This window comes from Vombatus ursinus, unplaced genomic scaffold (assembly GCF_900497805.2).
Source record: "Vombatus ursinus unplaced genomic scaffold, bare-nosed wombat genome assembly UNPS02014807.1, whole genome shotgun sequence".
NCBI lineage: Eukaryota > Metazoa > Chordata > Mammalia > Diprotodontia > Vombatidae > Vombatus > Vombatus ursinus.
Window position 1 is genome coordinate 18,096,795 of NW_020954585.1, and position 9,303 is coordinate 18,106,097.

Here is a 9,303-nt window from a genome sequence, read left to right on the forward strand (position 1 = left end):
GAAGGAAGGAAGGAAGGAAGGAAGGAAGGAAGGAAGGAAGGAAGGAAGGAAGGAAGGAAGGAAGGAAGGAAAGAAGGAAGGAAGGAATAAAGTGTATGCTTTGTTTTGCATTCGGACAATATCAGTTCTTTCTCTGGAGGCGATAGCATGTTCATCATGAATTCTTTGGGATTGTCTTGGATCATTGTATTGCTGACAATAGCTAAGTCATTCACAGTTTTTCATTGTACAATATTGCAATATTACAATATTGTACTCCGTACAATGTTCTCAAGGTTCTGCTCACTTCACTTTGCCACAATTCATGTAAGTCTTTTCAGGGTGTTCTGAAATCATCCTGCTTGTCATTTTTTATGGCATAAGAATATTTCATCATAATTATATACCACAGCTTGTTCAACCATTCCCAAATTTATAGACATCTCCTCTATTTCCAGTTCTCAGCCACCACAAAAAGAGCTGCTATAAATATTTTTGTACAAATAGGTCCATTTCCCCCTTTTTTAAATCTCTTTGGGATACAGACCTAGCAGTGGTATTGCTAGATCAAAGGGTATGCACAGTTTGGTTGCCCACTGGACACAGTTCCAAATTGTTCCCCAGAATGATTGGATCAGTTCACAACTCTTCTATCAGTGCATTAGTGTCCCAGTTTTCCCACATCCTCTCTAATACTTATCATTTTCCTTTTCTGTCATATTAGTCAATCTGATGGGTGTGAGGTGCTACCTCAGAGTTGCTTTAATTTATATCTCTCTAATCAATAGTGATTTCGAACATTTTTTCATATGACTATGGATAGTTTTGATTTCTTTGTCTGAAAACTGCCTGTTCATATCTGACTATTTATCAATTGGGGAATGACTTGTATTCTTATAAATTTGACTGAGTTATCTATATATTTGAGAAATGAGGCCTTTATTCAGAGACATTTTGTGCAAAAATTGCTTCCCATTTTTTCTGCTTTCCTTCTGATTTTGGTTCCATTGGTTTTGTTTGTGCACAAACTTTTTTAATTGTATATCAAAATTATGTATCTTATATTTCATAATGCTCTTATCTTATTTGGTCCTAAGTTCTTCCCTTCTCCAGAGGTCTGACAGATAAACAATTACATGCCCTCTTAATTTACTTATGCTATCACCCTTTATGTGTAAATCATGTACCCATTTTGACTTAATTTTGGTATACCATGTAAGATGTTGGTCTATACCTAGTTTCTGCAATACTGTTTTCCAGTTTTCCCAGCAGTTTTTGTCAAAGAATGAGTTTTTTGTCACAAAAGCTTGGCTCTTTGGGCTTATCATATACTAGATTGCTATGACCATTTACTACTGTGTCTAGTATATTTAATCTGTTCTGTTGATCCACCACTCTATTTCTTAGCCAGTACCATATTGTTTTGATTACTACTACTTTATAATACAGTTTGAGATCTGGTACAGCTAGACCACCTTCCTTCACATTTTTTTCACTGATTCTGTTGATATCCTTGACCTTTTGTTCTTCCAGATGAATTTTGTTATTATTTTTTCTAGCTGTATAAAAGTTTTTGAGTGGTTTGATTGGTCCAGCAGTGAATGTAAGTTAATTTAGGTAGAATTGTCATTTTTATTATATTAACTGAGCCTACCAATGAGAAATTAATATTTTTCCAGTTGCTTAGATCTGACTTTATTTGTGTCAAAAGTATTTTGTAATTATGTTCGTATAGTTCCTGGGCTTGTCTTGTTAGGTAGGCTTCCAAGTATTTTATATTGTCTACAATTATTTTAAATGGAATTTCTTTTTTTTATTTCTTGCTGCTGGATTTTGCTGGTAATACAGTAAACTCTTCCATATCATGAGAGTTAGCAGCATGGTACCCCCATGAACTAGGAAATCTGCATAAAATTTTTTGGCCCTCCCTTCGTAGCAGAGAAGTCTGAATTATTAAGGTATTAAAAGATAAATATATTATAATTACAATATGAAGTATATTATAATACTATACATATATTTTATACATTTCAGAGTTTCTAAACTTTTTCTGTGTCATCTGCTGGCCTTTGCATGTCATCTGCAGCTTCCACAAAACTCCCAAAAAATTCCCATTTAATTTCTTACTCTGACCTGCAATATATCAAAACCATGTTGGGAAAAGCCATGATTTGGAAAAGATAACTGTATATAGAAATTCTGATGATTTATGTGGGTTTATTTTGTATCCTGCAATGTTGCTAAAGTTGTTCATTATTTCCACAAGTTTCAAAAAGCATTTCTTAAATATCTGCTGTACACCAGGCACTGGACCAAGTCCTTAGGATGCAAATGCAATGAATGAAACAACTTCTAAGTATCTTGGATCCTAATTTTGGAGACAATAGGTGCCTAGATAAATATATACAGCATTTTCTTTCTTTCTTTCTTTCTTTCTTTCTTTCTTTCTTTCTTTCTTTCTTTCTTTCTTTCTTTTTTTTAAGACAAAACTCTTTATTTTACACATCCCTTAGCGGTCCTTCCACGACCAGCAGCCTAGGGACCTCCACCGGTGGGTCTCACCGCAGCCTCCGCGTCTCACACTCCGACTCCAGCGGGGTGAGCACGTCCCCCTCCCGCACGGGGCCTTTCACGTTGCGGATGATGGAGCGGCTCGTGTCGTCCATGAACGCGCACCTAGGTGCACTGGCCCTGAGAACCGGTCCTGCCCAGCACCTTGGTGACCCGAGCCAGCTTGATGAGCTGCACGCGGTGGGGCGTCCATGATGGCGGCGGCAAAAGAAGATGGGAGAGACGAGAGCTATACAGCATTTTCTACAAGCAATAATTATAAAGTAGTTAACTGCAAGGTAGTTTAAGAGGTAGGATACTAACAACTGAGTAGATCAAGAAAGGCTTCAGGTAGAAGGTGGTGCTTAAACTGTATCTTAGAAGGAGAGATAGATTCTCTTGGGCAGAAGTGAGAAAGCAGAGCATTCTAGGCATGAGGAGTGACAAGTACAAAAACACAGAGATTGGATTAAGTGCCCTAGCAAGGAACGGAAAGTAAATTAGTTTGGCTGGATTGCAGGGGAGGAGAGGGGAGGGCTGAGGGCAAGTAATGAAAAGATAGATTGAGACCAGGTAGTGAAGGGTTTTAAAAATTAAACACAGAAGTTTATATTTCATCCCAGAAGAAAAAGGGAACCAAGTGAGTTACTGGAGTAAGGCACTGACATGGTCAGATCTTTGCTGAAGGAAAATCATTTTGACCCCAGTATGGGGTATTAACCAGAGTGGGAAGATACATAAAACAGTGAAACCAATTAGGTAGCCTTCATCATAACCCAGGCTAGAGGTAATGAATGAAGGCCTGAACTAAGGTCATATCTTTGTCAGTAGAGAGAAGCTGTCAGATGCAAGAAGTGTTGGGGAGGAAGAAAGAGCAAAATACGGTAACTGATTGGTTAGGTGGGATGAGACAGAAAGAACTTGAGAATAATGCGGAGGTTGTGAACCTGGGGGACTGAAAGAATGGCAGTGCCTTCAATAAAAGTAGAGAAGTTTGGAAGAGGGGTAGGTTTCAGGGGAAAGATAATGAGTTCTGCTTTGAATACATGGAGTTGGAGATGGTTCCACAATAACTAGTAGGAAATATCCAAGAGGCAATTTATGAAGTGAAACTGAAGTTCAGGGAAGAGAATGGGATCTAATATATAGATCTGTGGGGGTAACTAGATAGCACAGTGGATAGCAAACTGGGCCTGGGGTCAAGAAGACTCATCTTCATGAGTTCAAATCTAGCCTCAGACACTAGCTGTGTGACCCTGGGCAAATAACTTAAGCCCATTTGCCTTAGTTTCCTCATCTATAAAATGAGCAGGAGAAGGAAATGGCAAACCACTCTAGTATCTGCCAAGAAAACCCCAAATGGTGTCATGAAGAGTCTAACACAAATGAAAAAAACTGAACAACAGTATATAGATCTGTGAGTCAATGGCATAGAAATGATAATTAAATAATTAAAAAGAGTAAGTCTAAATGATATATGAGAATGGAGATAGTATTAACATGTCTATGTGTTGTAAAAAGAAATATCAAAAAAGAGCATTAGCATAAGGAAAATTTACCCCACTGAAATGGAAGCTCTTCAAGGACAGGCACTGTTTCAGTGTTTAGTCTTTGAAACTTCCAACACAGTGCCTTGCATATAATAAATGGCTAATAAATGCTTATTTAATTGGATACACATGTAACTCCTTCCACCAATCAGTCAGTCAATAAACATTTATTAAGTGCTTATTATGTGTGCCAGGCACTGTACTAAGTGCTCAGCATATTGGGGGGGGGGGGGAAACTAATTCCTGATGTCTCTACTGATGCAGATGGCAACCTGCCTCTGCCAATGTAGGTAAAAAATATTTATTAAATTGAATTGGTGTGGAAATTCCCTGCCTAAATCCCATATAAGTTATGTCCTTTTCCCAAGGCAAAGCAGCTTACAATTGGAATTTGAACACAGGCTTTCCTGACCCAACTGCCTTTCTATAAAGGAAATAAAATGACAGTTTCACATACAAACCTTTTTTGTCCTAATAAATATATGTATATATATATATATGTATATGTGTATGTATTTGTGTGGGAGGTATATATATATAGAGAGAGAGACAGACAGACAGACAGACAGACAGAGAGAGAGAGAGAGAGAGAGATGCTTAGTGTATCTGCTGTTTGTTAAGTTCAGAATTTTTTTAAATAAAAGATGAAATTAGCTTGTGAGTTTTTAAACCAGTGACCTATCACAGATGGGTCTGTAAAAAGTAGGTCCCTCAAACATGAGTGATTCCAAATACAACTTACAGATGTGTTCTGTGGAAAACAAGTAAGAATCCAACCTGGTGAAAAACAGAAGACTTTCTGAGAGGGCAGAAGAAGGTGTGAAATGAACAGCTCAATATCCCAAAAACCACACAAATGCTTTCATCTACTTGAGTGAATTCCTTTAGTAACAGCACTGACCCTTCATTTAAGCCAGATAGAACATGTGCAAGTCCATTTCCCTGTAGGTTGCCACTTTTTCTTCATACCCTTTCCTTCTAACTGTATGCATTAATTGGAAAACTCATAAACAGTATTATAATGTGGCATAGAGGGAAGAAAAAATACAGGGAACCCCAAGAGGATAACTTTGTGGAATCTCTTTGGTGGTTAAAAGCAGTAACCAAAGAACTGAATTTTATCCTAGCACTCTGTAGTTGGCACTAAAGGAAAAACTAGCATTTTTATAAAAGGCTTTCCATGAGGGGAGAGTGAGCTCACTTCCTGAGGAAATTACTGCAGGGACGTCTGCAGGAGCTAGCCAGGCATGGCTTTATAACATCTGAAATGGCACCCAGTATAATCATGTATGATTATTGAGTCAACAAATTACCCATGTTTATAAGCTTATTATGTTATCTGTACACATGCGGGCATACGCACATACACAGACTGTACGTAGTAACCCAGAGCAACTGTAATGTATGACATTCAGCTTTTAGATATTGTAAAAGTGAGTTTTGAAATGTTCAATGGCCAGAGAAATCTAAGCAGTTATTGAAAATTACAACCCAAATGACAGCAAAATCCACTTAGAGCACTCTCTGAAATGGACAGGTCACCAGTCTGCTTAAATCACATTTTGGTTCCATTCCACAGCCTTTAATAAGACACAAAGATGAACAAATATGGGTAACACCACAATATTCTAGCAATTATCATTTAAACAAATAGGGTTCTTTTATAATACCCGCATTCCTTTCTATTATAATCATGAAACACGCACACACATGCACACACACACTCATTCCCTCCTAAAAAGAAAAAATAAGCATATAAACTACAGTAAGGAGAAGCACCAATCCATTCATTCACTGAGTGTTGCTAAGATAATCTTAAATGGATACCAAGGAAATTACTTCTACAGTCGCTATTTTAAGCTTATTGGAGAAACTATATGATAATTATTAGGACACTGAAAGTGCCACTATTGATGGCAAAGATAGCACTGTGAAAGTTTATAGCCAGCCCAGGCCCCCTAAGAAACTCTCCAGCAAACATAAAGGTGCCAGATGAAGCAGTAATCAATAAAATTAAAGGACAACACCAGGAAGCTGCTCCATCCAGTCCAGGACTACACAAGAAGACAAAGCCTGCAAACACTCCAGTAGGGAGGATGAGGAGTGAGGGGAACTGAAGCCAGAATGATCTCCAGTAAATGGAGCCTGAAGCTACAGGGATTTCAGCCCCAGCCTATTGGAACTGCAACAGGGAGGGAACAAAGCCAACTCCTGGTAGGTCCTTGTGCAAAGAGACAGAGATGTGACAGAGGAGCCGGGACAGTGAGTATTGCCCAGGGCACTTCAGGGAACTGAAGCAATTGAATCTCTAATATCCTGTTAGATCCATGCAGCAGACAAACTGCCTGAGGAAAAAGAGATGGAGAAGAGATATGCAAGCAATCTGAACAGGGGCCCACCAGAAGACCTGAAATCAATGCAAACTCCAATATTCTTTGGCTATATCAAGAGATAAAGGAGATAGAGATGGAGCACCCAGTCACCCTGAGCCTTGAGACCCCTTAGGAAGCCCCAAAACATGCCAATCTCTGATAGCCCGTCAAGGTCTGCCAAGACCACAGCAGTAAAAATCCAGCATTCATTTGGACACTACAACAATAAAGAAATGTAGATAGTGCTAAGGCCAGAACCTGTGTTGGGCCACCAGAAGACAGAGGCAGAAGCTAAGTGCCAGGGAAGAGGGTAAGTTCTGGTCCTAGTGCCAAGCCCAATTCTCTATCCCAAGGTAGGATTGCAGAAGTAGGCAGAGAAGGGAAGTTATCCAGGACCCTGACACCCCATCCATAACTGCCCAGAGAGAGCAGTTGCTGTAGTATCCAGACAACAGAGGAGAAAGCAGTTGGGCCTAGCGACCCCAACCAATGTGAGAGGGGCTAGAACCTAGCCATGGCATAAAATTCCAATCCCAACATACGCTGGAGACATGAGTAAACAGAAGAAACTTCCTAATACAATGAAAAAATACTGCGTGTTAAGAGAGCTCCCACAGATAAACACAGAACAAATTCCATAATAAGCAGAAATAAAGCCTCAGGGGGAAAAAAGGAATAGCTTTGGAACAAAGCCTCCATGGGTGACTGGAAGAAATGAAGCAAGAGATAAAAAATGAACTTAAGAGTTCTTGAGGGTAAAAAAAAATGGAAAGAAAGTAAACAGCTTAGAACAGATAGTTGAAACTATGGAATCCCTGGGAAAAAAATGTATCAACAGAATTCAATGAGTCCATGAGACAAGAACAAAGTCAAAAGATTAAAAAATTTTAAAGATGGATGAGTTATCTACAATCAAAACCAACAAATTTTGAAAACAGGTCAAGGAGAGATAATTTAAGAATCATCATTTTCTCCAATCCCCAATAACTCTCAAAAACAAAGCTAAAAGAGGAGTTATATGCCGTAAGTGGAGCAATTTCAGCTATCTCCATAAAATAAGAAACCAAGGAGCTCAGCAAGGTAAGACACAAGAATTAACAGTGGAGAATGCTAATCCCTAACACACACTCAACATCCCTCCTCCATCAGCCTCCACACTCCAACAAGGCTTACGGACCATGCCATAGTCTAGCACACTGGGATCCCCTCAGCAATTTTCCTACTCTTGCAGTCTCTGCCAGTATATATGCCCCTTCCTTTATCTCTGCATTCTGTTGCAACAGACTTCAAACCCCAACTCTCCCTAGCCAGGTGTAGAAAAGTAGGGGAACATAGGATATAGAGACCATGCTCTGCTTGGGACAGCTCCAAGGTTAGGAAACCCTAAGGCGGCAAAATTTCTGCCCAGAATACCCAAACCCCACTACCTAATGCCTGCAAAAGGTAGTAAATCTTGACTTACCACATCTAGAGAACTAAAGAGCAAAGGGAATTGGAGCAAGGGAATTAGTAAATGAGACTGCACCAGGCCTGAAGAAGAAGGGACTGTCCTCTAGCTGATGCCAATCTTTAATCACCCAGAAGTTATTTGGTGCAAGTACCAAGACCATTGAAAAGTGAATTCCTCAAAGTAAGAAAAGGCTAAGACAGCTTTGAGATCCAGTTTCAGAGATATAAACCTATCATCCAAGGAGAAAAAGTAAAAACAAAAGTGACAATGGACTATACAAAGAAACCACCAAAGATCTCAGAAGTAAGAATCATCAAACTCCCTGAAGACCACAACCAAACAAAAAAATCAGCATACCACATTTCAAGAATGTTTTATAAAATGCCCAGAACTATTAGAAGCAGAGGGAAAAGTAAAAACAAAAAATATCCACCAATCACCTCCTGAAATAAATTCCAAATTGAAAACACCCAGAAATGTCATAGCCAATATCCAGAGCTTCTGGGTAAAAGAAAAATAGGTCAAGAAGCCAGAAAGAACAAGTTCAAGGAACAAGTTCCTTCTAGTAAAGAACAGGGAGACATGGGAATGTTAGAAGGCAGTAGGGAAAGAATCAGTAGATAAAGATATTAAATATTAAAGAGAAAGGATGATTAAGTGGGCGATTTGCTGGAGAAAATGGGAGGAATGGGAACAAAGGTATATGTGGATGGACTGGCCTTGGCAAGGATAAGGGCCACCTCATTACCAAACTGAAGGAAAAAAGTGTTGGATCATGTCAATGGGGTTTTAAAATAAAGAGGAAAGAAGAGGGAGATCATATCAAATGGCCTCAAGGAAGCCAGACACACTAATAGAGAACATGGTCCAAGATATGGGAAGCCTGAGGAAAAAAAAAGTTTGAAACAGCTTCTGTGGAAAGTGGGACACAGAATAAATTACAGAGGAATGAAAGGATTGCCTTGCTGCAGTGAGGACTCAGTTGAGATTAGATGATTTAAATTTGTAATGCACCCATTCACTTAATTATACAACTTCCTCTATTTCCATTCAGGAAGATGATGGAAGTAATACAATTGGAGTCTGAAAATGAATGAACAGGACAAGGGGTCAAAGGATTCAAGAGTAGAAGACAGTATGGAATTCAACTGGGTAACTACAGAACTGAAATTGGGAAAAGCAAATTGAAGTCAGAGAGGAGAGGAAAGATTAGAGGTCACAATAAGGACAAAGAATAGGTTTAGGAGGAATGAGGAACAGGAAGAAATAGAATGAATGATACAAGGTTACAGTCAGATAAAGAAATGTCAGAGGAAATCATACAAAAAATCCCTACTTTTATCAAAGTAAATGATGTCAGAGGAAATCACACAAAAAATCCTTACTTTTATCAAAATAAATG

The 9,303-nt window shown here is 38.9% G+C and overlaps 1 pseudogene; it reads right to left on the bottom strand.

Moving 5' to 3' along the window:
• Nucleotides 1-2,537: 2,537 nt before the first annotated feature.
• LOC114052022 lies at nucleotides 2,538-2,790 on the bottom strand (annotated as a pseudogene).
• Nucleotides 2,791-9,303: the final 6,513 nt, after the last annotated feature.